At 33.3% G+C, this 27,521-nt stretch overlaps 1 protein-coding gene across 5 annotated transcripts in view; it reads right to left on the bottom strand.

Moving 5' to 3' along the window:
• Nucleotides 1–27,521, bottom strand: part of LOC127727247 (40S ribosomal protein S21-like) — a 1,096,693-nt gene that overhangs the window by 305,086 nt on the left and 764,086 nt on the right. Inside the window, exon 1 of one of the 5 annotated variants that reach the window (XM_052234736.1) lies at nucleotides 6,474–6,483. The exons of the other annotated variants lie outside the window; for them this stretch is intronic. The gene's annotated coding sequence lies outside the window, so the exon portion shown is untranslated. Of the gene's footprint in view, nucleotides 1–6,473; nucleotides 6,484–27,521 lie in introns of those variants that run through there. 5 annotated transcript variants of the gene reach the window in all.

Raw genomic sequence — 27,521 nt, 5'->3', positions numbered from 1 at the left:
GGTCTTACAGTTGAATTTTATCAGATGTTTTGGGAAAAAATAAGATATTTTCTAGTCAAGGTTTTCAACACTGGTAATGAAAAAGGAAGTTTATCGCACTCACAACGTACTAGTATTTTGACATTATTGTTTAAAAAGGGGGATCATTTATTGTTGGATAATTATAGGCCAATTTCTCTACTAAATGTAGATTTAAAACTATTGTCTTTTGTTCTAGCACAACGCTTAAAGAAGATACTACCAAAAATTATTAATGAAGATCAAACAGGGTATATTAAAAACAGATTTATTGGTTTTAATTTGAGACAAATTCAAGATATTATTGACTATGCGGACGCATATTCGATTGAAGGGGCAATAGTTTTTGTAGATTTTACTAAAGCTTTTGATTCCTTGGAATGGGATTTTATGTTAATCACTTTGAAACATTTTGGATTTAATGAATCATTTATAAACTGGGTAAAAACATTATATACTGGGTTACAAACTTGTGTTATTAATAATGGATGGATCTCAGAAATATTTCATAACTCAAGAGGAATAAGGCAGGGGTGTCCCTTATCAGCTCTTCTTTTCGTCTTATCCGTGGAGATCATGGCTTTAAGACTTCGAAAAAACAGAGATATCAAAGGGTTCGTAGTTAAACTAAATAATAAAAATCATAGCATTAAAATTTCTCAATTAGCTGATGATACGACTTTATTTCTCAGTAATAAGAAAGAAATCAAAGCTGCTATGAATGAAATAGAAATTTTTGGATCATTTTCTGGGTTAACTTTGAATAAAAATAAAACAGAGGGTATATGGATAGGAAAACTGAAAAATAGTAAAGATAAGGTAGCCGGGATTAATTGGACAAATAAACCAGTCAAAGCATTAGGAATATATTTTGGTCATAACAGAGAAGAATGTGAAAAATTAAACTGGGAGAATAAAATTGAGAAAATGGATAAATTATTTCATTTATGGGGAAAACGTAATTTAACTTTAATCGGGAAAATTCTTATTATGAAAACATTAGTTTTGCCACTTTTCACATTTCTGGCAAATGCCTGTACAGTTCCAGACAAATTTAGAAAAGATGTAGAAAGTAAATGTTATAAATACATCTGGGATGGTAAACCAGATAAGGTTAACAGAAATACCATGATAAAGTCATACGAAGAAGGGGGGTTACAAATGATCGACATACAAAGTTATTTTATGTCTCTGAAAGCATCTTGGGTAAGTAAACTCATTAGTAATGATATTTCAAACTGGAAGTTGATTCCATTAAAATATCTCAGTGTGGTGGGTATTAATTGGTTGATTTTTAAGATGAATTTTGAAAAGAAGAAAATTCTAGAATATATAAAACACATCCCTGAATTTTATAGAGAAGTATTTAAATGTTGGGTAATATCAGGTGGTGGACAGACAAAAAAACCTACCAACTTCACAGAAATAAGAAAACAGGTAATTTGGGGGAACAAACTGATTAATTTCGAAAATAAAACCATTATTTTTGAAAATTGGATTAAGAGTAACTTGATATTTGTCAATGATATTATAGATGACACTGGTAATATATCTCAACATTTTATTCTGCAAAAATTAGACTGCAAGAATAATTGGATTGCAGAAATAAATATTTTAAAAAAAGCCATCCCAAAAGACTGGCTTCAGATGTTAAAGTCTGAAAATTCTATTAAAAGTATTGTAAATATTCCTAGACAGAAACTGATCTGGAAAGGAAATTACATTGAGGCTTCAAGCTTTTCAACAAATATATTATATAAGTCAATTTGTAAAGATAAAATTGAACCATCAATTGGTGTTAGCAAATGGATGCGTATTTTACAAATTAATGAGAACCTTAGTATTAACCAACTATATGTTTTCATGTTTCATTATTTAGAAGAGAATAAGTTAAAAATATATAGATGGAAACTTTTACAATTCATATTACCAACAAAACACTTATTGTTTAAATGGAAACAGAAGAATGACGGTCTATGTAATGTATGTAACGAAGAAGAAGATTATAACCACTTTTTTATTTCTTGTCGATTTTTAGAAAAATTTTGGAAAAGTATTTATGAGTTAATGATAAAATCAAATTTAAATTTTAGAATATCGTTAAAGCAATTAGTCTTCGGATATAAAATTTTTGACAAAAATTATTTTGGTCTGAATTATTTCCTAACAATTTTAGGTTTTTCTATTTATAAATCATATTATGTATCTAATCAGAAATTGACAAATGTAAATGTTTATCAAATTTTTGTTCAAGAATACATTAAAAGATATAACGAAAACAGAACAATGAAATTTAATCCATTACTTAAGTCACTAAAAAGAAGTTTAGACGATTGAATAGAATAAAACATAATGCATTAAAATGTTGTAAAATTGTATTTCAAGAAATTTATACATATTATTATAATATATACATATATACCAGCAGCTGACTACTAACCTGGGTAATCAGTGGAATATAACAGGATACATCAAGAAATGCTTGGTTTCTTGGTGTAACAATGTAACAAGCATATTTGGTGAATAAATATATAATGTCGTTAAAAATTTTTAGATTATCTTACCATACCGTATCTTATTAATCAAGTATCAGTATTTGACTCTTTAGTTTATATCTCCATCCATTAAATGTGCTAATCGTTCACATGGATAAAAACAATAATTCGGAAACAATAAGACAGGGTGATGTTTTGTCGTAGGAGGTTGGATTAAATTGATATAAGTCATTGAATAAAAGAACTTTACTTTGTTTAAATATTCTAAATGTGCATCTTTAATTCGAACATCACTGAAAATCTGAATGTAAATTCAAGTTCGATCAGAATTATTCAAAGTCATTACATTTTGACTAAATAGGATTTAGAATTTTACAAAAATTTTAATGAGCATTTCCGTTTACATATAACTATATATAAAAGATGAAAAGTAAAAGCGGACCAAAGCTAAACACATACCTTTGTTAGATATATACACGTATCTACTGTTGACGATATCAACATTCAATTAACCTTCAATAAAATATATTTTGGAATTTGAAAATATATATTTATAGTTCCATTTAGGTTTTATATTGATAGAACTTTTTACAGGTTCATGAATGGTATTATGATGTTTTTAATGATTTTTTGAATACATATTGTGTGTTTCTGTTCAGCCTGTTTGATTGTTTGGATACTACCAAAGCATTAACTGAATGGTGTGGCTTCAAAGCTGAAACTATCTCATGATGGTGAGCAGCTTGACATGTTTTCGAGACACTTATAATAGAACATAGTATGTTGCCCACTTAATGTCTTTCGTGCTACCTTATATCTATGAGTTTATTTCCTTGTGTTTTTGAACTGTTGTCTCAATGATGAAAACTTTACCTTTTCTTTTCTTCGTAATGGTTATTCCAGGTACACCTGACATGTGAACGTTTAAATAAGTATCATATGTTTATATTGAATATTATTCCATACAAGCTCCACTGAGCATATTGCACTGGCTGTATAGGTCATACTCCATACAAGCTCCACAGAGCATATTGCACTGGCTGTATAAGCCATACTTTATGATTATGTAAATTGCAGAAGACATAATAATTGAATTTGACGTTGTCCGACACAGATTAGGATTTTCGCATTATTTCTCCAAAACTGATAAAAATGCAAATCCCTGGACAATTGTGACTTACAACAATAAATAAAACTATCATTGTAAAACAAATATATATATCGGACATAGAAAGAATTCCCATCAATAATGTCCATTTACATTTGATGATACAACATTTCAAGGGAATTCAGTTCGTATCATTAATTAACAAACATTTGGTTTATATTTAAGCCTTTTAGTAAAATGTATATCTACAGTCATCGTTGTAATATAAAAGTTACGTTTAGATATATTATTTCTGATTAAGTTATAGCTTTTTGTATACAATGACCATATTTACAGCATTATGAACTTAATGTTGTTACTATTATTCCTCCTTTAGGAATAGTCAGATGAAGTTTACGATGACATCTAACGTCTAGACTTGTAGTTGCCAACAAACATTATTGTCTAAACAATAACAATTTCCTACTTTAACTTTTCTTATAATAACAATACACACGAAGACAAAACAACCAGCTTGTATTACATATCCCTTTTAAAATCTCACATTATATCATATAAATATGATGTTTTGTTACTAGCAAATTAACTTCTCTATGATTAAGTTAAGGGTATCTCTCCTTTTGAACTAGAAACAAGGATAGAACAGATAACTGTAATGATTCGATCGTCACGGGTGAGTCTTCTGTAGACGACACGCGTGTATGGCATACCAAATTATGAGCCTGGTACCTTTGATCAACAACTGGGTCGATGCCACTTCTGGTGGATGATTCGTTCACTATGTGACACTAGCCCAGTTGTCAGAACTGCTGTCTCAACATGACATATCAAGTATTTTTCAGATTTTGACAGATGTTTTTTTTTTTATTAGTTTTTACGCTGAATCGTGTGATGACGAACTTATGCTGGCATGCATTTAATGGGTTTTGTTCAAATATACATTTTATCTCTACTATTTTTCAGATTTCACCAAATTCCTCCTTTTTTCTTTGTTTAGTTAAAGACTAACTAAAAAAGACCTAAGAAAATGTGCAGTTTTACCCGCCAACTGACTTTATTTTAAACTATGTGCTCAAATGTCTCACCTGATTAGATGTCGTGTGTCAAGGATGTCTACTGCCGACACAGTGATGATCTTGCTTACCGCAGTTGATGGATTTTATGTAAACGAAATGCGCGTCTGGCGGACCAAAATATAAAATCTAATTTTTTATTGCTCTTGAGTTTGAAAAGGTTTCCAAATCCTACCATTATTTGTTACAGATCGTTCAGATTTCTATATCCAAATACAAAAATAAGATGATTTGTTATGACTGCCAATGAAACAACCCACTAAATAGACCTGATGAGAAACATCTAAATAGTTTTGGCTTTTAGGTATGGTATAATCCCATGTCACATAGTAAGCTATACAAAATCCCATGATGATAAAATCTATAATAAGTCAAAAGAGAAAAGATGATACCTACTCTTTCGTGTTTGGGCCTTTTTATAGCCGACTATACGGTATGGGTTTTTCTCACTGTTGAAGGCTGTACTATTGCCTGTAATTGGTTTCATCTACTTTATTTGAAATTTGGTTGATGGTTGTGTCATTGGCAATCATACCACATCTCCTTATTTTTATATAAAACAAAAAACGAAACACAATAATAGGGGTTAAAGGCTCGGTGCTTGCGGCTGACAAACACTGTGGCATGGTTACGTATATTTGTAGGCGCCCAAAAAGAAATATAGGAATAAAAAGTGCGTGCGTAGGTTTGAAAAAAAGGATATTAATGAGAAAAGTAAGATATAACATTAAAATGATAGATAAAGTCATTGCACTTTCGAAAGAAATCTATGATCTTTAAATGCCAGCACCTCTCCAATGTCTCTGATTAATATAAAGGAAATCAGACAAATTGAAGTGGATTGTTTTTTCATTGTAGGATATTTATAACAAACGTTGAAGTAGTTTTTAACAAGTGAATTAACGCAGGTAAAATGTAATTGTGGCGCTGTATTTATTTTCCAGACGAATATATATCTGATATTACATTACCTTGGTTATGTCATTCTGTTTTGTACGTTTTAAAAGGAATCAAAGAATGCAGATTGTAATCTATATTTAATAAACTTATTTGCATGAATGGAATGAATGTGTAATGCTGAATGTGTTGAGGCAAATAAAAATGTAATTAACCAATACTTCATTAGACTTCCAGACTAGATTTAACTGCAACTGACATTTCTATCTCAATTCCCAAATGAATGAGTATGGTCTGGAATTAAGTAAAGGCGACAACTCATTTAACAATGGCCATGAATATGTTAACCTAACAATATGTAGAAAGGAATCTGCGTTTCGGCATAAATCTGGATTTGTAAGGAAGATATCTTTTTGCAACATGTTTGACCTGCATTTATTTTTTCCGTCTTTTTTTAACGCTATCCTTGGATATGTAAACCTAATGATACATAGAAATGAGTCTGTTTTTAAGCATACAAATTGATATTTAAAGAATATATCTTTATCGGTCATCTGTTATTACATGTTTGAACCAAACCTTGTGTTTAAGAGAGAGGCGAAAGATACCAAAGGGACATTCAAACTCATACCACATCTTATTCATATCATAAGTCGAAAACGAACTGAAAACGTCATGGCTAAAACAGAAAAAGGCCAACAGACAAACAAAACACTACATAGAAAACTAAAGACTGAGCAACACAAACCCCACCAAAAACCGAGGGTGATCTCAGGTGCTCCGGAAGTGTTAGCAGATTCTGTTCCACATGTGGCACCCGTCGTGTTGCTATGTGTTAAGACTGTTCTATTATATTTTGTAACTGCATTGGTGGTCTCGCGGTAGTGTGTTCGAACCCCAGCCGGGTCAAACCAAAGACTTGAAATTGGTATTTGCTGCTTCTCCGCTAAACACGTCGCATTAAGGAGTAAGAACAAAGACTGGACGGCTCAGAGTCAGAAAAATGTGTTCGGGTAAGGTAACATATCTTCCGTCGGACTGTTACCACGTTAAAAATCCGTCTCAGCGTGTCGGTCTAGTACAAAGCAGGATTAATATTCATATTACATTAACTTGTTCTCGTCCTGAATATGCATATTAATTTGTCGCTGGACGTTAGGCAGTCATCCACTATCATCATTATTAGGTCTTTCCACTTTTCTGTGGAAAGACCTATTGTATTTGTTCTGATTATTATTTTTTTTTTTTTCTTCTTCCGCCACTTTTTTTTCTTGCGGGGTATTGTGGTTTTACAAGATGTCGCTTAGATTTTTTGCATATGATATCGAACAGTTATTGCGCTTTTGAAATTGACCCTGCTTAACCGAATACTTTTCTTTGTATGAGTTATCTCCCCGAACACTGTTTTCCTTGTGACTGCATCTCCTCCGTAACCGTATAAGAAAGCGACAAATTTATTTTATAAAATTGCTCCTTATATCCTTCGCATGATTTGTTCAATTTTGACCGAAACCATACGAACACTCCATATGAGAGTTATTTCCCCTTATGCATTTGATATAAGTGATATGCATTTCTATCTTGTAAACCATAAGTGATAGAGACCTAGGATCTTTAGATTTGAGGTCCTTGATCCAAAAATAAGAAAATTAGGTCAAGGTCAAAGGTCAAGGTCATGTTGTGATTTTTTACATTAAGTTCATATCGCTTCTTCCTAGAAAGAGTTATAGATATCGACAAAACAATTTAACCAAAAAGTTTGTCACGACACGTGTTAACTAGAAATTTTTTTGTTGAAATGGTACGCGTCATTTTATTGCAGGGTCAATGTCCCTGTTATGGTCGAATCAACAAATTACTTATCAAAACTTCAAACTTTGCAGCTATCATGTTGTAAATGTTTCTTATCTCAATTATCAACCACAGTCTCCCACTACACTCCCCCCCCTTTTTTTTCAGCTGATTTTTTTTTAAGTTATCCCATTTCTATGAAAAGAAAATCGTTTTTAGTCCCGTACATTATACTGTAAAATGCTAATCCTTCTTACGTACAAATTTCTTTCTGAAATCGAAATCCATCCCTGCAAACATCTGCTCCAATTCATGTATTTTCTGAAATTAATAGATGAGACGCGTGTGGTCCGCTTGATTGCGAAATTAAAATCGATGTTGTAGAAATCCCTCCCAAGTTCGTAAATATTACTGAAATCCTACAATCAAATTTCTAAACATGCATTAAAATACAAATCTGTGCACCCGTAAACATGTGTACGTAATATGTATGCATGATCCAACATCAATGACCTGTACAAAATAAAAACAATAGTTATCGTGTTTCTCTAATCAATACACATGTGCTCTGTTCAACGGTCTCCCCTGAAAAGAAATTAATATTCTAACTCCAGACATATATATTCGAGGGTCACGTGACTTCACAAAACCATCTCTCGCGCGGACCTAAATTTAGAATAAAACATTCCATATCCAAATAAGGAAAATAAAACTTCAAAGATAAAATTTACTCCGTTTTCCTACAAATTCAATCAAAATGCATACACAACAAATAGATGAAAAATGGAAGTCCGAGGTAACATAGAAACTAGAGAAAATTTATAAACGAATGATGCTAGGATAATTTTTTATGAGGGCATCTCAGGCGTCCGTTTGGCTGTGCGGGATGTATAAGTACGCAGTCACGTTCGGTCAGAATATAGGCGTTATTTAAGTTAGCTGCGTCGCACGGAGAAAGTGCCATGCAATCAATCAATCAATCAATCAATCAATCAATCAATCAATCAATCAATCAATCAATCGACCAACCAACCAACCAACCAACCAAAAAACCAATTAATCATGTTTCGGAGGGGGAAAGACCGTTTAACAATTGTTTTTAAAACAATTGATTTATATTTATATTTTGTCATTGTTCATAATTGTTGAAGTGATATTTGGTACTTTTGTTGTTGAGTCTATTGTATTATTTTGACAAAGTCGACTTTTTCCTGGTTTAGACATTCATTTAAAATGTTTTCTTATAGAGATCACCATACTAAGGAATGTACAGGACTTTATTCAGCGAAATGTCCAGTACTATTATACATGTACACATGAATATGATCTTCAATAAATAACCTTTACTTACATTTCCTATTATATACAAACTCCGTAAATAAAATTTATCATTTATAATTCAAATAAAATACAATAAAAAATTGAGCAAAAACAATTACAAAAACTCATCAAAGACACCAGGCTTGTAATTTTGTACGGTTTGTCTACAAAAGACTCATCGGTGCCGATCGAATAAAAAATGTTAAAAGGCCAAATAAAATACGAAGTTGAAGAGCATTGATGTTTTGCCAAAAACAGTTAAGATAATCTATTTCGAAGCCATTTAGAGGTCACCTACTTGTTTCTTGCTTCTTTTTTTTTTTAGTGAAAACAGATATAAATTCTTTGTTCCGAAACATGCACAGACATAATTTTTTCCTTGACAATAAGCTTGTTTGTTATATCACACCTTTTATCATAAACGTATTGGAATTGCTATGATTACTCACTGTGTACCTTTAATTGCCGATCTTTTTTATTGCATTAAATCTTTTTCTATGCCAAAAACATTAGAATGGGAAAATTAAAAATGTTGTCGAACTAATTGGAAATTTTGAACAATCAAAGTAGAAACATTTATATTGTGCATACTGTTCTTAAAGCCGATTGTATTAAACATGGTGGTTTTAAATTTAAAAATGTATAGATGCAGCTAGAAAATGGATAGTACAGAAAAATTTGATGACGATAAAACTCCTGTATAATGTTTTACATTATTAAATATGGCGTTATTTCAATGATTTAGCGATTACAAAAATACATTCGTTAACCTGTTCGGAGTGTTTTTGGTCGCTGTTTGTTTGCTCTTTAGCAACAGTCCCAAACTAACAGCTATGGCTACCTCAGCTACATAAAGCTACATGTATTACTAAACACATTTTGACCCTGCTTTTGAAATATTGTGCCATCTTTTATTATCTTGTTCAAGTTACTGGTCATTCCGTTTGTAGCTAGACTGTGCAGGTTTGTATTGAATATTTTACTTTGACGACAGATGGTTTACATAGGCAAAGAGGGAGTATTATGAGCACGTAAATCTGGTTTAACCCGCCACATTTTGTGCATGTACCAAGTCAGGCTATCTGAATCATATGTTGTTTGTAGGCTTTGTTTGAAGGAGTTGAGTGTTAATGGATTATGTGGTTTGTTGTGCTGACCATTATGTTTGGTATTTGTTTTTGTATCAATGACAAAGAAAGAATACAATGTGACGTTACTGTACTCAAAGTCCAATAAAAAGTAATGCAAGATGTTTGAAGTTCGATAAAATATTAATATTATAACATGCAATTATAATTATATACACTTAAAGGGATAATAAAAATTATAAGTGAAATTCTGTCCTTATGACCTTTGAAAAGCAATAATATTTTTTACAATATTTTGTGAATTTATTCGGGATGAAACATTACACAGGATGAAGTAGATTACTGTTTTGTCCATTTTGTCCGTTAATTTGCGCTATTCCTAATCACTTGATATAGCTTATCAACATATTCTATAGGAGTTACACGACGGTTGTTACAAGTAAAGCAGGATCTGATAACCCTTTCGAAGCACCTGATATCACTCCTTTTAGGTGTGCTTCGCGTTGTTGAGTCTTTAGTTTTCTATGCTGTTGTTTTGTATATTACTGTTTGTAGACTTTAGTATCTTTCGACTCTCTGTTTAATCCAGTTTCGCCAAAAAAAAAAATTAAAATTCTTGCAACGTCAGATGCAGTCAACTTGAATTAAAATTAGAATTATGTCATGAAAGCCGGTGTATCTACATCCGACAACAAACATAAACGCTGCACTTTTCTCGAGTCGCACAACATTTGGTTTTATAATATCCACTTCTTAAATATATTCACATTAATCAGAAGGGGACTTCCATAAAACGTCAACGCATGAAGTAATTTTTTCATCATCACTAAATTTGCTATAATTCAGTCTCTGTTGGATATTTGTCTCGTTTGCAATCATGCATCATCTCATTATTTTATATTGTTGAACGATAGTATTTTACGTTGCAGACAAGTGTAACTTCAATATCAATTAATGTTGTTGAAACTTTTTCTCAATAAGATAATCATGCGACCAAAAACAATTGTTAATTAAGTTGTTTTATTTTTAAATGATCAACAAAATTAATTGTCTAGACTTTTACCCTAAAAAGGCAACTTTCGATTAACTTCATTTTTCGAGTATTGCCTAGATTCGATTTCCTATAGGTATACTAAACATTTGTACTATTACATCAAAGTATCTAGTTCATTATAAAGCTTGGAAAAACAAATCGTGAAAATGACGTTAAGAATGAATATAATTAGTTCACAGTCATTTAAGTAAAGAGTGCCAAAACATTCGTTTACTAGCTGTCATTGCTCTTAAATCTATTCGGTCCCAGTACGATAGAGTTTATAGCTACAGCGAAAATGTGTCACAGATGACAACATATCTTTTAGATCTTTCCCTATATTGATCATTCTTATTTATAAGTTTGAAGATAACAAACAAATACCCACAAGAGTTCAAGCTCGACAAAAAGTGTACTAACCACATGATTAAGTTTAATTTCTTTATTGTCATTCTGTGCATTAAAAGGGAAGTTGGGTATATGTTGCATACACTTTGTGGATTTGAACAAATTGCAATTTGACTATGTTATAAACAAATAAAGGTCCACTTTCTTGATATACCTAGACTCTCTTTGAATAGGGCCGTACATGTATAATGCACAACTTGCAGATTTGTAAAAATAATCAGTGATTTGTAGATTTGTAAATATTATCATTTTTTTGCTATTATAATAATTATTTCACTATTTGGAAATATTTTGCTTAAAGTTATAATGCAATATCTTCATCGTGTTCTTCTAAGATGTTGAAACTTTGACAAATTCATTGTTCGTATATTATTTTATTGTAATGTAAAATGAGAGAACTGCATGTATCAACATGAGTTTTTTGTTTTCAACGAAATTATATTAACACTTTATTTTGGCGCTTTTCTGGATTTTTCTATAGGCCCTGTGAGGAATTGTCCTCAATTGACGTCCGTCGTTTGCGTAATCTTTTTAAAAAAGTATTCTTTTTTTCTGAAATCTATGCACCATTTTAACCGAACTCAGGCTGAATGATCGTTAGGGTATTCATTTGAATTATATGCGTTCTATATCGCCAATCAAGAAACCCGGTCATCAAAACTTGAAATCAAACATAAGGGTAAAATGCAAGTTTTATCTTTAAGAGAATTATAGATAGAGAAAATCTAACCGGGCAAAAATGTTGAGAATATTATGATGTACCCATTTTGTATATCTTCAACATTGACCAGATAACTTCAAATATAAATTATTCCTCACATCTGACGATTTTTAAATACATTCGGGATTTATGAACTTATTTTGAAATCAGTCATATAAAGGGAAACGTTTTCCTACAAAAGCGATCAGCACACTATGATCTTCAAATTAGTTAAATTGAAAAAAAAAAAAAAAAACGAAAGAAAAAAAAAAAAAAAAAAAAAAACACAACAAGTAGACAAACTTTATCAGCAAGACAAAAACTACAAAAAAATCAACATGACCAAAAATGTTTTCTTTATCAATAATAATTTGGATAACATTTTAATAAGCATCTTGAAAAGTATATGTAAGTGCAATAATGAATGGCGAGTATTATAATGAACCAATTAACACAAACAAATACCTATCTGTATAGTGCATGTTGTGATAGTCTACCAGTAAGAAAAGTTACGTCACAATGTGTACGGAATACCACAAAAGGTTGGAACTCATAATAAATTTAAAAAAGAAACTCAGGTTCGCACATCCTATTCAATCAATTGAAAATTATTTAATTTATCTTTTGTATACGTACATCCATACATGTACGTTTATGTATGCTTCTGATTATTTACAGTAATTGAAATTCAACTTGAAAATTGGGTGAATAAATGAAATACTATGATCTTTGATAATTGTTACCACGAAATTTTAAAGGTGTTTCACTGGACAGTGCAATATATTTTATTTGACAAAAATTATGTTCACTCTTCTTCGTAAGATAGCTTATTATGGCGCAAAAATGTAACTTTGAATTTAACATTTTTTGAAATTGGTCATGACTTTTCTGTCGTACATTTTACAACTACAAACATGCTTGAGTTGTCTTTCTTTAAGGCAAACGACCTTGCATGCTTTTGGCTATTCTTTTTTTTAATCTCTTTTGAAATATTTTTCCCATGAGTTTAGTTTACGTTTGATGTCAATCGATTTTTCTAAATGTTCCACTTGAGCATTATTAAACAAATGAACATCGTACGGAACGAAAACAATACCATAAACTGATAGTCTAGACAGCAACCGGAAGCCGCAGTATCTAACATTGCTTTCTTTGTCTATGAATATTATTAATTACAATGGAAGTTTTTAGGGAAGCTATATGTATGTTTGCCCCAAAACGGATAATAATCCATTAACCTTGACAGTTCATTATCAAATTTTTCTCAATCTTAGTATTAGAATTTAAAGTCACAGTGTTCACATGTAAGTGTATCAAAATTTAATAGACTACGCTTATATTTTCTTTCACTGATTTCAAATTTATGCAAAATTTTGGTTTTTCCACTTGTTTTTAATGTGACATGGCGTTATTCTTCCTACACATACTACTATCATAGGGTATATCATGTAAGGACAGACCAATCGACTATACAAACACGAAAAAGTTACCTGACAAAACGTTTGATAATGCAAAATATTGCTTTTAAATTTTATAAGATGTAATTAATATATTTATATTGAAAAAAGGATCATCACTGACGAATGCTATTTGCTGTACCAAGATATTTTACTTTCTATACAGAAAAGTTTCATCTTTATGCATATATATATTTTATCAGTATTGTATACAAATTTTTATACTTTTATACCTTTTCCATGTTTGCGTAGGATCGTTATATAAGTCTGATATCTATTTGTATGGTGGTCTTATATGTATCTAAATATAAATGTGTATTCAAACGAACAATAGTCTGCATAATTATGCCAATATTAGTCTTTATCCTAGGTGTTTTCAAAATAAAAGATAGAGGAAATCCTGATTTTGATAAAGAATTACTTTAACTGAACTGTTTGTATAAAAAAGGACGGAGGTACCATGGGACAATGAATTAGTCGGGAAAAAAAGACTTAAACAGGGGCAAGGAAAATGTGAAAAAAAACAACTTCCAGAAAACACAAACATTCAATATTTTGCAGTACAAAGCTAAACATACTAGTACTGGGATTGACACAGATAACCAACTTAAAACTAAAATATATGACAAACGTAATATCTTGAACTTTATAACTGTCAACTTCCCATTTCTCAGCAGTAACATGCCCTATAATTCATTACAGGGGTGTGCTCTTTACAAAAAACTGCACTAAGAAAGTTATGCAGAGGAACGACTGAAATCGACACAGAATAAATTGTACGGTAACCATCACAAATTGGTTGACTGCTACGATGTGTTAGTGTCTCAACTCTTTAGAACTATGTTTGGCGGTCTTACATCTTTACCAGAATAATTGTCTAATCTGTAATCATACCGATTATGTCCTATTCCCGATTGTGACATTTTGACTGAGTGTAAACGCGCATGGCAGGTGATGCATGCGTAGACGCTTACCCTGCTGACGCTCCCGATCTTGCTCGTTTGGGATTTAATGAAATTCATCTGGTTTTATTGCTATCTTGAATTGTCTCTTTTTTGTCGATTGACAAGATTTGAACATCGCTTGTCTTAATTTACTGTACTTTTGTTTTAAACATTTGGAATATTTAAGTAACCGCTTTTGATTCTCACCGTTCCTAAAGTACGACGTTTGAAACCTTATATTGGCTGATCAAATGAATTATAGTAGTTTTCGTCGATCATATACAAGATCTAGCGGGTAATTCAATATTGCTATGTTTGCCAGAGAGTTGTTACAATCAAACGCTAAAGATTTTAATTAATACATTCAGCAGGCAGACTTTTATTCCCACGCGTTAAAAGGAGAAAAGTCCACTGAAACCATCACGGAAATGTCTTCCGACAATTATAGATGAGTGTAAGTTATATGCGGTATACACGGGATTTTTAAGAAGGCTAACTGCATGAATCACGAAATAAATGAATTGAAAAAACAAGCACTTTGTCATTTGTTTACCTAACATTTCTTTTCCCTGTGTTCAGTGTCATCATGTCATAAATTGGATATTTTACAGGTATGCTTGACACCAAATCTCAGAGTGATGTGATAAAAAAGCAATATTGATAAAGTTGTGAAAAAAGTTTTGGTATGTTGAATTTTTGTTTAGATTATTTCCCGTTGTCGGAAGACCTTATGTTGGCCTCTGGATTAAGTAAAAAACTTTGTGTCGTAGTATTGCTGTCGCATTGGGGTTTCCCCACGTCCGCTTTTATTCATAGGAACGTTTCTTATAAAATTATAGGAAAAGAGAGGCGAAAGATACCAAAGGGACATCCAAAGTCGAAAACAATCTGACAATGCCGTGGCTAAAAAGACGATAAACGACGAAAAGACAAACAACAGTACACAGAACACAAGTTACAAATCAAGTAATTAATGAACATTGAAAAGGTTAAAAAGTGTATGCGGACTTCAGAAGCACCTCTTATCATGGTTGCAATATACGTCATTGAAGTAAAAAACATCTCATCAAAGATTCAAACTAATTTTGTGCAGTGAAGTCAGCTTTCTATTAAGGACAATTTTCTTATATATATATATACAAATATAAAATTATAATAAGCAAGTCTAAAAGGGTACAACATCACCAAAAAAGAAAAAAAAAAAAACTAAAATCATGAACAAATGTTAAATATTTCGGATAAATAATATCCTTCATCAGTAAGATGTCAAATGATTCTTATCTTGACATGTGGTAGTCGAACTGCAATAATAATCTTGATCGTTATACAAATTATCACGAATCAATACGCTGGTAAATTTTTTCAATATTGATGTTTGGGAGGAGGAATAGATTCCTTAAAACTGTAAGAGTCCTGTACTGAAGCCTGAGTTTCAGGAAACAAGTGATGGTAGGGACTCATTCTATGGTTTTTCATTAATGCCCTCTGGGGAAACTGTCCTTAACTTTCTTATCAAAAAACTTTCCCGAGCAAGTCTGTCGGCCCAAATATAAAATTAAATATAAATTGCATGATGAAATTACTATGTAGCATTTTGACGAAACCATACAATAAACATCTGATCGCGATTTTTTATTTTATGGGGAATATGTTTTTAGTCAGTTGTGTTGTATGTCTGTGATTATGTTTACGTAGTTTTGGCTGCTTGATCCCAATTATTGTCACGTTACATATTATCAATTAATAAAACATTCGATTTATACAATTTCACGATAATTAAATAACAATTTAAGTGTTTGTATATACAGATTGTGAAAATAATAACTTTTATGTACATGTTTTGGTTTGAGTTTTTTTTTATTTGAAGGTGGAGGGAACAGCTGTAGTTTGCTGATCTCTGACGCTGTCAACAGAAGTGGTTTCAATGACGGTCTGAGGGAGCAAGTTCCTACTGTATGATTTTTCGAGGGAAGTACGACCATTTGTATGTGTCCTCGGAAGTTTAGATATGTCTGTATGTCTTGTGTATGGTTTTGTCTTGTTCAATTGCTGGTTTGCTAAAAAAACATGCGTTATAATGGCTACAAGACAGTGTATCACTTTATAAGATAAAATAAGTCTAGTCTCTCAGCTAGTGGTGGACATTTTAACTGGTTTAAAAAAAAATGAAAACAACACGTTATAGATTCCATGCGCACAAAGCGCTTTTTAGGTTTCACCTTCATCAGGAGCGCTCAAAGTCGAATATTTGAAAGCCAAGGATGTATAAAAACCGAAACAATTGAAGAGCTATATAACCAAAAGGACATAAAAAAATAGCCAAAACCATCTACAGTCAACTTTGCCTGAGGCAATTGGAACCTTAGTTTCTTTATAATTTCAACATTTATAAACGGACAATTTTAAAATATGGTGACAGTGCTCGTGTCATTGTAATTTTTGTGTACGTATCCAGCCACTCGTCTCTGTAACTTTTCAAGTTTAGGCTGTTGGTCCTTTATATGTGGGCCCGAGACACTACAACTATACTCTAGTTTGGGTCGTAATAGTGCCTGATAAGCTCTTGATTTTATTTCAGTGTTTGCGGCTTTTAAATTTCGTTTTAGAAAACCAATTGATTTATTCCCATTTGATACTATGTTGTCTATATATGTGTTCCACTTAAGATTAGATTATAGGGCAATGCCGAGATATTTTGAAGATGTGACTGATTCGAGAATGTGATTGTGAAGGATGAAATAATGCCTGTAAATATTTTTCTTTTGTGAGATAGCAAGATCGGTACATTGATCGGGGTGAACTGCTATCAGCCAATTTGACTTCAATCGTTCTGCTTAGTCTAAATCAAGTTGTAATTTATGGCAATCATCTTGTGTTTTATTTCTCTGTAAATTATGCTGTCATCCACAAAGAGTCTAAGCTTATATAGATAAGGAAAAGTATGGGACTTAATACTGTTCATTGAGGTAAACCAGATATGTTACGGGTACTAAAGTGGATGAAATACCATTGATGACGACTGCTTGTATTCTGTCATGTAAAATTGCATGGATCCAATTTAGTGTGTTATCTTGTATATAAACTCATCATGCATAGATACCAGGATTGAAATTTTGTAATTTCGCCAGACGTGCGTTTCGTCTACAAAAGACTCACCAGTTACGCTCGAATAAAAAAAAGTTAAAAAGGCAAAATAAAGTACGAAGTATACCATAGAAGTTTAGCTTATGAAGGAGACGACGATGTGAAACTTTGTCGAACGCTTTAGCGAAGTCCATTATGGTTTAGTCAGTCTGAGTGTTACTATCATTGATATGTGCCAAATCTTGAATAAAATCTATCAGTTGTGTTTCACAAGATCTTGATTTCCTTACCCCATGCTGAAGATCGTAAAATATATCATGTTTTTCTAGGTGAGACATGATACTACTTGTAATGATATGCTCCTTGCGCTTACAACATATACAGGTTAAAGTTATTGGCCTGTTATTTACGGGTTTAAATGTTTCCCCTTTCTTGGAGTTTGGGCTACATTTGCATGTTTCCCAACCTTATGTATTTCTCCAGTTATAAGACATTTTTCAGATATTAATGTAAGGATTGATGATATTTGTTCCTTTAGATCTTTAATGACTCGGTCATTGATGTTATCAGGGCCACACGATTAGTGCGGATTAAGGTTGTCTAGGATGTTGTTATTTGCTCCTTTAGATCTTTAAGGACTTGGCCATTGATGTTATCAGGGCCACAAGATTAGTTTGGATTAATGTTGTCTAGGATGTTATTATTTGTTCCTTTAGATCTTTAAGGACTTGGCCATTGATGTTATCAGGGCCACAGGATTAGTGTGGATTAAGGTTGTCTAGGATGTTATTATTTGTTCCTTTAGATCGTTAAGGACTCGGTCATTGATGTCATCAGTGCCATAAGATTAGTGTGGATTAATGTTATCTGGAATGTTATTATTTATTCCCTTAGATCTTTAAGGACTCGGTCATTGATGTCATCAGGGCCACAAGATTAGTGTGGATTAATGTTGTCCGGGATGTTATTATTTGTTCCTTTAGATCTTTGAGGACTCGTTCATTGATGTCATCAGGGCCACAAGATTTGTGCGGATTAAGGTTGTCTAGGATGTTATCATTTGTTTCTTCAGATCTTTAAGGACTCGGTCATTGATGTCACCAGGGCCACAAGATTTGTGTGGATTAATGATGTCTGGGATGTTATTATTTGTTCCTTTAGATCTTTAGATCTTTAAGGACTCGGTCATTGATGTCATCAGGGCCATAAGATTAGTGTGGATTAATGTTGTCTAGGAAGTTATAATTCATTGATGTCATCAGGGCCATAAGATTAGTGTGGATTAATGTTGTCTGGGATGTTTTTATTTGTTCCTTTAGACCTTTAAGGACTTGGCCATTGATGTCATCAGGGCCACAAGATTAGTGTGGATTAATGTTGTCTGAGATGTTATTATTTGTTCCATTAGATCTTTAAGGACTTGGCCATTGATGTCATCAGGGCCATAATATTAATGTGGATTAATGTTGTCTGGGATGTTATTATTTGTTCCTTTAGATCTTTAAGGACTCGGTCATTGATGTCATCAGGGCCACAAGATTTGTGCGGATTAAGGTTGTCTAGGAAGTTATTATTTGTTCCTTTAGATTTTTAAGGACTGTGTCATTAATGTCATCAGGGCCACAAGATTAGTGTGGATTAATGTTGTCTGGGATGTTATTATTTGTTCCTTTAGATCTTTAGATCTTTAAGGACTTTGCCATTGGTGTCATCAGGGCCATTATATTAATGTGGATTTATGTTGTCTGGGATGTTATTATTTGTTCCTTTAGATCTTTAGATCTTTAAGGACTCGGTCATTGATGTCATCAGGGCCATAAGATTAGTGTGGATTAATGTTGTCTAGGAAGTTATTATTCATTGGTGTCATCAGGGCCATAAGATTAGTGTGGATTAATGTTGTCTGGGATGTTCTTATTTGTTCCTTTAGACCTTTAAGGACTTGGCCATTGATGTCATCAGGGCCACAAGATTAGTGTGGATTAATGTTGTCTGAGATGTTATTATTTGCTCCATTAGATCTTTAAGGACTTGGCCATTGATGTCATCAGGGCCATAATATTAATGTGGATTAATGTTGTCTGGGATGTTCTTATTTGTTCCTTTAGATCTTTTAGGACTCGGCCATTGATGTCATCAGGACCACAAGATTAGTGTGGATTAAAGTTGTCTGGGATGTTAATATTTGTTCCTTTAGATCTTTGAGGACTTGGCCATTGATGTCATCAGGGCCATCAGATAAATGTGGATTAATGTTGTCTGGGATGTTATTATTTGTTCCTTAAGATATTTAAGGACTCGGCCATTGATGTCATCAGGGCCACAAGATTAGTGTTGATTAAGGTTGTCTGGGATGTTTATATTTGTTCCATTAAATCATTAAGGACTTGGCCATTGATGTCATCAGGGCTATAAATTAGTGTGGATTAATGTTGTCTGGGATGTTATTATTTGTTCCTTTAGATCTTTAATGACTCGGTCATTGATGTCATCAGGGCCACAAGATTAGTGTGGATTAATGTTGTCTGGGATGTTATTATTTGTTCCTTTAGATCTTTAAGGACTCGGTCATTGATGTCACCAGGGTCACAAGATTAATGTGGAATAATGTTGTGTGGGATGTTATTATTTTTTCCTTTAGATCTTGAAGGACGCGGTCATTGATGTCATCAGGGCCATAAAATTAGTGTGGATTAATGTTGTCTGGGATGTTCTTATTTGTTCATTTAGACCTTTAAGGACTTGGCCATTGATGTCATCAGGGCCACAAGATTAGTGTGGATTAATGATGTCTGGGATGTTATTATTTGATCCTTTAGATCTTTAAGGACTCGGCCATTGATGTCATCAGGGCCACAAGATTAGTGTGGATTAATGATGTCTGGGATGTTATTATTTGATCCTTTAGATCTTTAAGGACTTGGCCATTGATGTCATCAGGGCCATAAGATTAGTGTGGATTAATGTTGTCTGGGATGTTATTATTTGTTCCTTTAGATCTTGAAGGACGCGGTCATTGATGTCATCAGGGCCACAAGATTAGTGCGGATTAAGGTTGTCTGGGATGTTATTATTTGTTCCTTTAGATCTTTAAGGACTCGGCCATTGATGTCATCAGGGCCACAAGATTAGTGTGGATTAATGATGTCTGGGATGTTATTATTTGATCCTTTAGATCTTTAAGGACTTGGCCATTGATGTCATCAGGGCCATAAGATTAGTGTGGATTAATGTTGTCTGGGATGTTATTATTTGTTCCTTTAGATCTTGAAGGACGCGGTCATTGATGTCATCAGGGCCACAAGATTAGTGTGGATTAATGTTGTCTGGGATGTTATTATTTGTTCCTTTAGATCTTTAAGGACATGGCCATTGATGTCATCAGGGCCATAAGATTAGTGTGGATTAATGTTGTCTGGGATGTTATTATTTGTTCCTTTAGATCTTGAAGGACGCGGTCATTGATGTCATCAGGGCCACAAGATTAGTGTGGATTAATGTTGTCTGGGATGTTATTATTTGTTCCTTTAGATCTTTAAGGACTCGGCCATTGATGTCATCAGGGCCACAAGATTAGTGTGGATTAATGATGTCTGGGATGTTATTATTTGATCCTTTAGATCTTTAAGGACTTGGCCATTGATGTCATCAGGGCCATAAGATTAGTGTGGATTAATGTTGTCTGGGATGTTATTATTTGTTCCTTTAGATCTTGAAGGACGCGGTCATTGATGTCATCAGGGCCACAAGATTAGTGCGGATTAAGGTTGTCTGGGATGTTATTATTTGTTCTTTTAGATCTTTAAGGACTTGACCATTGATGTCATCATGATCAGGGCCATAAGATTAGTGTGGATTAATGTTGTCTGAGATGTTATTATTTGTTCCTTTAGATCTTTAATGACTAGGTAATTGATGTCATCAGGGCCACAAGATTTGTGCGGATTAAGGTTGTCTAGGAAGTTATTATTTGTTCCTTTAGATTTTTAAGGACTGTGTCATTAATGTCATCAGGGCCACAAAATTAGTGTGGATTAATGTTGTCTGGGATGTTATTATTTGTTCCTTTAGATCTTTAGATCTTTAAGGACTTTGCCATTGGTGTCATCAGGGCCATTATATTAATGTGGATTTATGTTGTCTGGGATGTTATTATTTGTTCCTTTAGATCTTTAGATCTTTAAGGACTCGGTCATTGATGTCATCAGGGCCATAAGATTAGTGTGGATTAATGTTGTCTAGGAAGTTATTATTCATTGATGTCATCAGGGCCATAAGATTAGTGTGGATTAATGTTGTCTGGGATGTTCTTATTTGTTCCTTTAGACCTTTAAGGACTTGGCCATTGATGTCATCAGGGCCACAAGATTAGTGTGGATTAATGTTGTCTGAGATGTTATTATTTGTTCCATTAGATCTTTAAGGACTTGGCCATTGATGTCATCAGGGCCATAATATTAATGTGGATTAATGTTGTCTGGGATGTTCTTATTTGTTCCTTTTGATCTTTTAGGACTCGGCCATTGATGTCATCAGGGCCACAAGATTAGTGTGGATTAAAGTTGTCTGGGATGTTAATATTTGTTTCTTTAGATCTTTGAGGACTTGGCCATTGATGTCATCAGGGCCATAAGATAAATGTGGATTAATGTTGTCTGGGATGTTATTATTTGTTCCTTAAGATCTTTAAGGACTCGGCCATTGATGTCATCAGGGCCACAAGATTAGTGTGGATTAAGGTTGTCTGGGATGTTTATATTTGTTCCTTTAAATCTTTAAGGACTTGGCCATTGATGTCATCAGGGCCATAAATTAGTGTGGATTAATGTTGTCTGGGATGTTATTATTTGTTCCTTTAGATCTTTAATGACTCGGTCATTGATGTCATCAGGGCCACAAGATTAGTGTGGATTAGTGTTGTCTGGGATGTTATTAAATGTTCCTTTAGATCTTTAAGGACTCGGTCATTGATATCATCAGGGCCAGAAAATAGTGTGAATAAATGTTGTCTAGGATGTTATTATTCGTTCCTTTAGATCTTTAAGGGCTCGGCCATTGATGTCATCAGGGCCATAAGATTAGTGTGGATTAATGTTGTCTGGGATGTTATTATTTGTTCATTTAGATCTTTAAGGACTCGGCCATTGATGTCATCAGGGCCACACTATTTGTGCGGATTAAGGTTGTCTAGGAAGTTATTATTTGTTCCTTAAGATCTTTAAGGACTCGGTAATTAATGCCATCAGGGCCACAAGATTAGTGTGGATTAATGTTGTCTGGGATTTTATTATTTGTTCCTTTAGATCTTTAGATCTTTAAGGACTTTGCCATTGGTGTTATCAGGGCCATAATATTAATGTGGATTTATGTTGTCTGGGATGTTATTATTTGTTCCTTTAGATCTTTAGATCTTTAAGGACTCGGCCATTGATGTCATCAGGGCCATAAGATTAGTGTGGATTAATGTCGTCTAGGAAGTTATTATTTGTTCCTTTAGATCTTTAAGGACTCGGTCATTGATATCATAAGGGCCAGAAATTAGTGTGAATAAATGTTGTCTAGGATGTTATTATTCGTTCCTTTAGATCTTTAAGGACTCGGCCATTGATGTCATCAGGGCCATACGATTAGTGTGGATTAATGTTGTCTGGGATGTTATTATTTGTTCATTTAGATCTTTAAGGACTCGGCCATTGATGTCATCAGGGCCACAATATTTGTGCGGATTAAGGTTGTCTAGGAAGTTATTATTTGTTCCTTTAGATCTTTAAGGACTCGGTCATCAATGCCATCAGGGCCATAAATTAGTGTGGATTAATGTTGTCTGGGATTTTATTATTTGTTCCTTTAGATCTTTAGATCTTTAAGGACTTTGCCATTGGTGTCATCAGGGCCATAATATTAATGTGGATTTATGTTGTCTCGGATGTTATTATTTGTTCCTTTAGATCTTTAGATCTTTAAGGACTCGGCCATTGATGTCATCAGGACCATAAGATTAGTGTGGATTAATGTTGTCTAGGAAGTTATTATTTGTTCCTTTAGATCTTTAGGACTCGGTCATTGATGTCATCAGGGCCACAATATTTGTGCGGATTAAGGTTGTCTAGGAAGTTATTATTTGTTCCTTTAGATCTTTAAGGACTCGGTCATTAATGTCATCAGGGCCACAAGATTAGTGAGGATTAATGTTGTCTGGGATGTTATTATTTGTTCCTTTAGATCTTTAGATCTTTAAGGACTTTGCCATTAATGTCATCAGGGCCATAAGATTAGTGTGGATTTATGTTGTCTGGGATTTTATTATTTGTTACTTTAGATCTTTAAGGACTCGGCCATTGATGTCATCAGGGCCACAAGATTAGTGTGGATTAAGGTTGTCTGGGATGTTAATATTTGTTCCTTTAGATCTTTGAGGACTTGGCCATTGATGTCATCAGGGCCATAAGATAAATGTGGATTAATGTTGTCTGGGATGTTATTATTTGTTCCTTTAGATCTTTAAGGACTCGGCCATTAATGTCAACATGGCCACAAGATTAGTGTGGATTAAGATTGTCTGGGATGTTTATATTTGTTCCTTTAAATCTTTAAGGACTTGGCCATTGATGTCATCAGGGCCATAAATTAGTGTGGATTAATGTTGTCTGGGATGTTATTATTTGTTCCTTTAGATCTTTAAGGACTCGGTCATTGATGTCATCAGGGCCACAAGATTAGTGTGGGTTAATGTTGTCTGGGATGTTATTATTTGTTCCTTTAGATCTGTAAGGACTCGGTCATTGATGTCATCAGGGCAATAAATTAGTGTGAATAAATGTTGTCTACGATGTTATTATTTGTTCCTTTAGATCTTTAAGAACTCGGCCATTGATGTCATCAGGGCCACAAGATTAGTGTGGATTAAGGTTGTCTAGGATGTAATTATTTGTTTCTTTAGATCTTTTAGGACTTGGCCATTGATGTCATCAGGGCCATAAGATTAGTGTGGATTAATGTTGTCTGGGATGTTATTATTTGTTCATTTATATCTTTAAGGACTCGGCCATTGATGTCATCAGGGCCACAAGATTAGTGTGGATTAATGTTGTCTGGGATGTTATTATTTGTTCCTTTAGATCTTTAAGGACTCGGTCATTGATGTTATCAGGACCACACGATTAGTGTGGATTAAGGTTGTCCGGGATGTAAATATTTGTTCCAATTGAAAATACTGATTGAAATTGTTTTTTTAAAATATATGCCTTTCCTCTGTGTCTTTGAAAAGCTTGCCATCTTTTTTCGAAGGTACAACACCAGAGTTATCAGATCGTGTAGTGTTATTGTAGCTGAAAAGATGTTTGGTTTTGTGTTTGATGTTTCATATTGACTCGGTTCATTTATTGGTATGTCACAGATCATTTTGTCAACCTATTTCTAATATTTTGTACGTAATTCTTTTTTGTACTGTTTGTTTCATTTTTATATTTTCTTGAATTTTTTTTCTTTTTCTATAACAGAGAGGCAAAAGATATCAAAGGAACATTCAAACACATAAGTCGAAAATAAATTGACAACGCCATGGCGCCATAAGCTTTGTTTTTCTTATTTATGAGCTTACGCAGTTTATCTGTGACCCAATTTAGTCTATGTTTGTATGTGATCATTTTGTGTAGTACATTTTTCTCTATAGATTTTAATAGGTCTATCTTAAAAGTCTTCCATAATTTATCTTCACTTTGCTCCTTTATCCTGCTATATTTCATAAAATAAAGAATGACCAACGTAGATAAAAGTATCTTGTCTTAAGGAGGGATAAATCGAACTTTGTAAAAAATAAAATAAACACTCAAATTAAAAAACCCTTTTCTCTGAAACTAAAATCATCAAGATGCTTGATTTCCTAAAGTGACAACGTATTTGTTATGTTTGGAGGACGTGCCTTTCGATGTCTGATTTGAATCACTTATTTAAAAAATGTTTGAAGTGATAGCATACAAAATGTATGAAAGACTCTTTTAAAAGAAAAAGAAAAACAAACAAAATTGGGTTTCCAGTACCTAATTGTACCGAAACATAACGTAACAACGTTCCATATTTCCTATGAATTGCACTACTTTACGTCCTTTAAATTAACAGGAAGTCTAGCGTTGTATACCCGTGGTTGTGAGTTTTAACACGTTATAATGATATTTATTTCTGTGGAAAAGTGAAGACATTCTATAATCGTCCGTTTAAGTAATTCCATTATTATACTTCAGTCGATCATGTTGTTCAGATATACAAAACAATGTGACAAAGTTAGATATGTACTTATAATTTTGTTTATCAGACGTGCTTTCAACCTACAAAATACAAAACCTCTTCAGTTGTGGTGATCCAAATCAATTTGACAACCGAAATAATTTACAAGTTGAAAATAAAACGAAACCAAAAAATCACAAAAAAAATTATGCCAAATCGAATATATGTTATATATGTCTTGGTGTCGAAAATCATTAGCTATTAAGTTTGCAGAAAATGACTGCATCATATATATATTTCATGCTAGCAAAAAGTAAAATAATAAAAATACCGAATCAAATGGCAAAATCAAAAGCTGAAACACATCAAACAAATGGAAAACAACTGTCATATTTCTAACTTAGTACAGGCATTTCTTTATGTGGAAAATAATGGATTAAAGTTGGTTTTATAGATAGCTCAACCTCCCACTATGACATTCACATAAAATTCCATTATATATTAATCTAATGAACAATTCCTTTGTACGCAGAGCATGCGGATGAGCCGTTAATGTACCGTTGTTTGTACTATGGAACTACTGATACTCTTATGTTCGAATATCCCACATGCAGTGGCATTCAACAAAACAAGTAGAAAACAACACAAAGAGGGACGAAAGATATCAGAGAGACAGTCAAATTCATAGATCGAAAACAAACTGACAACGCCATGGCCAAAAATAAAAAGACAAACAGATGTACAGATGACACAACATAGAAAACTAAAGACTAATCAACACGAACCCCACCAAAAACTGGGGGTGATCTCAGGTGCTCCGGAAGGGTAAGCAGATCCTGCTCCACATGTGGCACCCGTCGTGTTGCTTATGTTATTACAAATCCGATAAATAGTCTAATTCGGTAGGTCACATTCGTGAAAAGGGAAGGGTATTGTAGTTACGACATAAGGAACATATCAGATATCATCTGTGAAACGGTTATTCCATAACGGTCAACCAACTCGTGATGGCGTCCATAAAATTTACAAAGGGATGATTTCAACTTCACCATTTGGAACTCTTGGTTTAATAGCTTCCTTGTGAGCAGCAATCCTCTATTCAGGAAATCATCATATTACGAAGATGAAGGACACTTATAACCAAAAAGTCCTTTAAATATCTGACTAAGGTTATGTATACGAAACACGCGTCTGGGGAACCAAATTATAAGCATACGTGTAATATTCTTGATTGGTTTTGTGCAATATATGCCGGAAGTATATGCCGCAAGTTAGACATATATGTTTTTAAATGACTGAAACGTTATGAACATTAATACATTAACAGTTCCAATTTAGTGAACGAGATGCGCATTCAGACAATCAATGTCACAAAAGTAAAGCCAAAACCTGAACAAAATATCAGCATTATATGCCTGTCGGAGATTCAGTTCAAAATGATTTCTAAAACGTTTATACAGGAATTGCATTTAAACCAAATCCCTATTTTCATGCAGGTACCGTTCCGAAGTACTGTTTATATGGCTGGTGATAGACAGCAACAAACGAAAACCACTGAATAGCAGGCTCCGGACTTGGGACAGGCACGTACAAGATGTGGCGGGGTTAAAAAGTGTTTGCGTGCAGCTAACCCTCATCCTAACCTGTAAAAGTGATGTAACAGCAAAATATAAGAATACACTGCAAAAATTAGTTGAAAAAAGCTTCACTCATCAGACCGGCATAATGCAGAAAAATAACTTTTTAAGAACATAAAGAAACAATATACCCGTCTGAGAGTACTCACGACTATTAAAATTTAGTTAAATGCAAATTATAACACAATGTTGACTGCTGTACCCCTATTTTTGACTTTTTTCCTTTAATGTCTGTTAGTTTTGTT

This window comes from Mytilus californianus, unplaced genomic scaffold (assembly GCF_021869535.1).
Source record: "Mytilus californianus isolate M0D057914Y unplaced genomic scaffold, xbMytCali1.0.p SCAF_19, whole genome shotgun sequence".
In the NCBI taxonomy this organism is placed as follows: Eukaryota; Metazoa; Mollusca; class Bivalvia; order Mytilida; family Mytilidae; genus Mytilus; species Mytilus californianus.
Note: the sequence above shows the minus strand (reverse complement) of the source record. Positions and strands in the feature narration are given on the sequence as shown.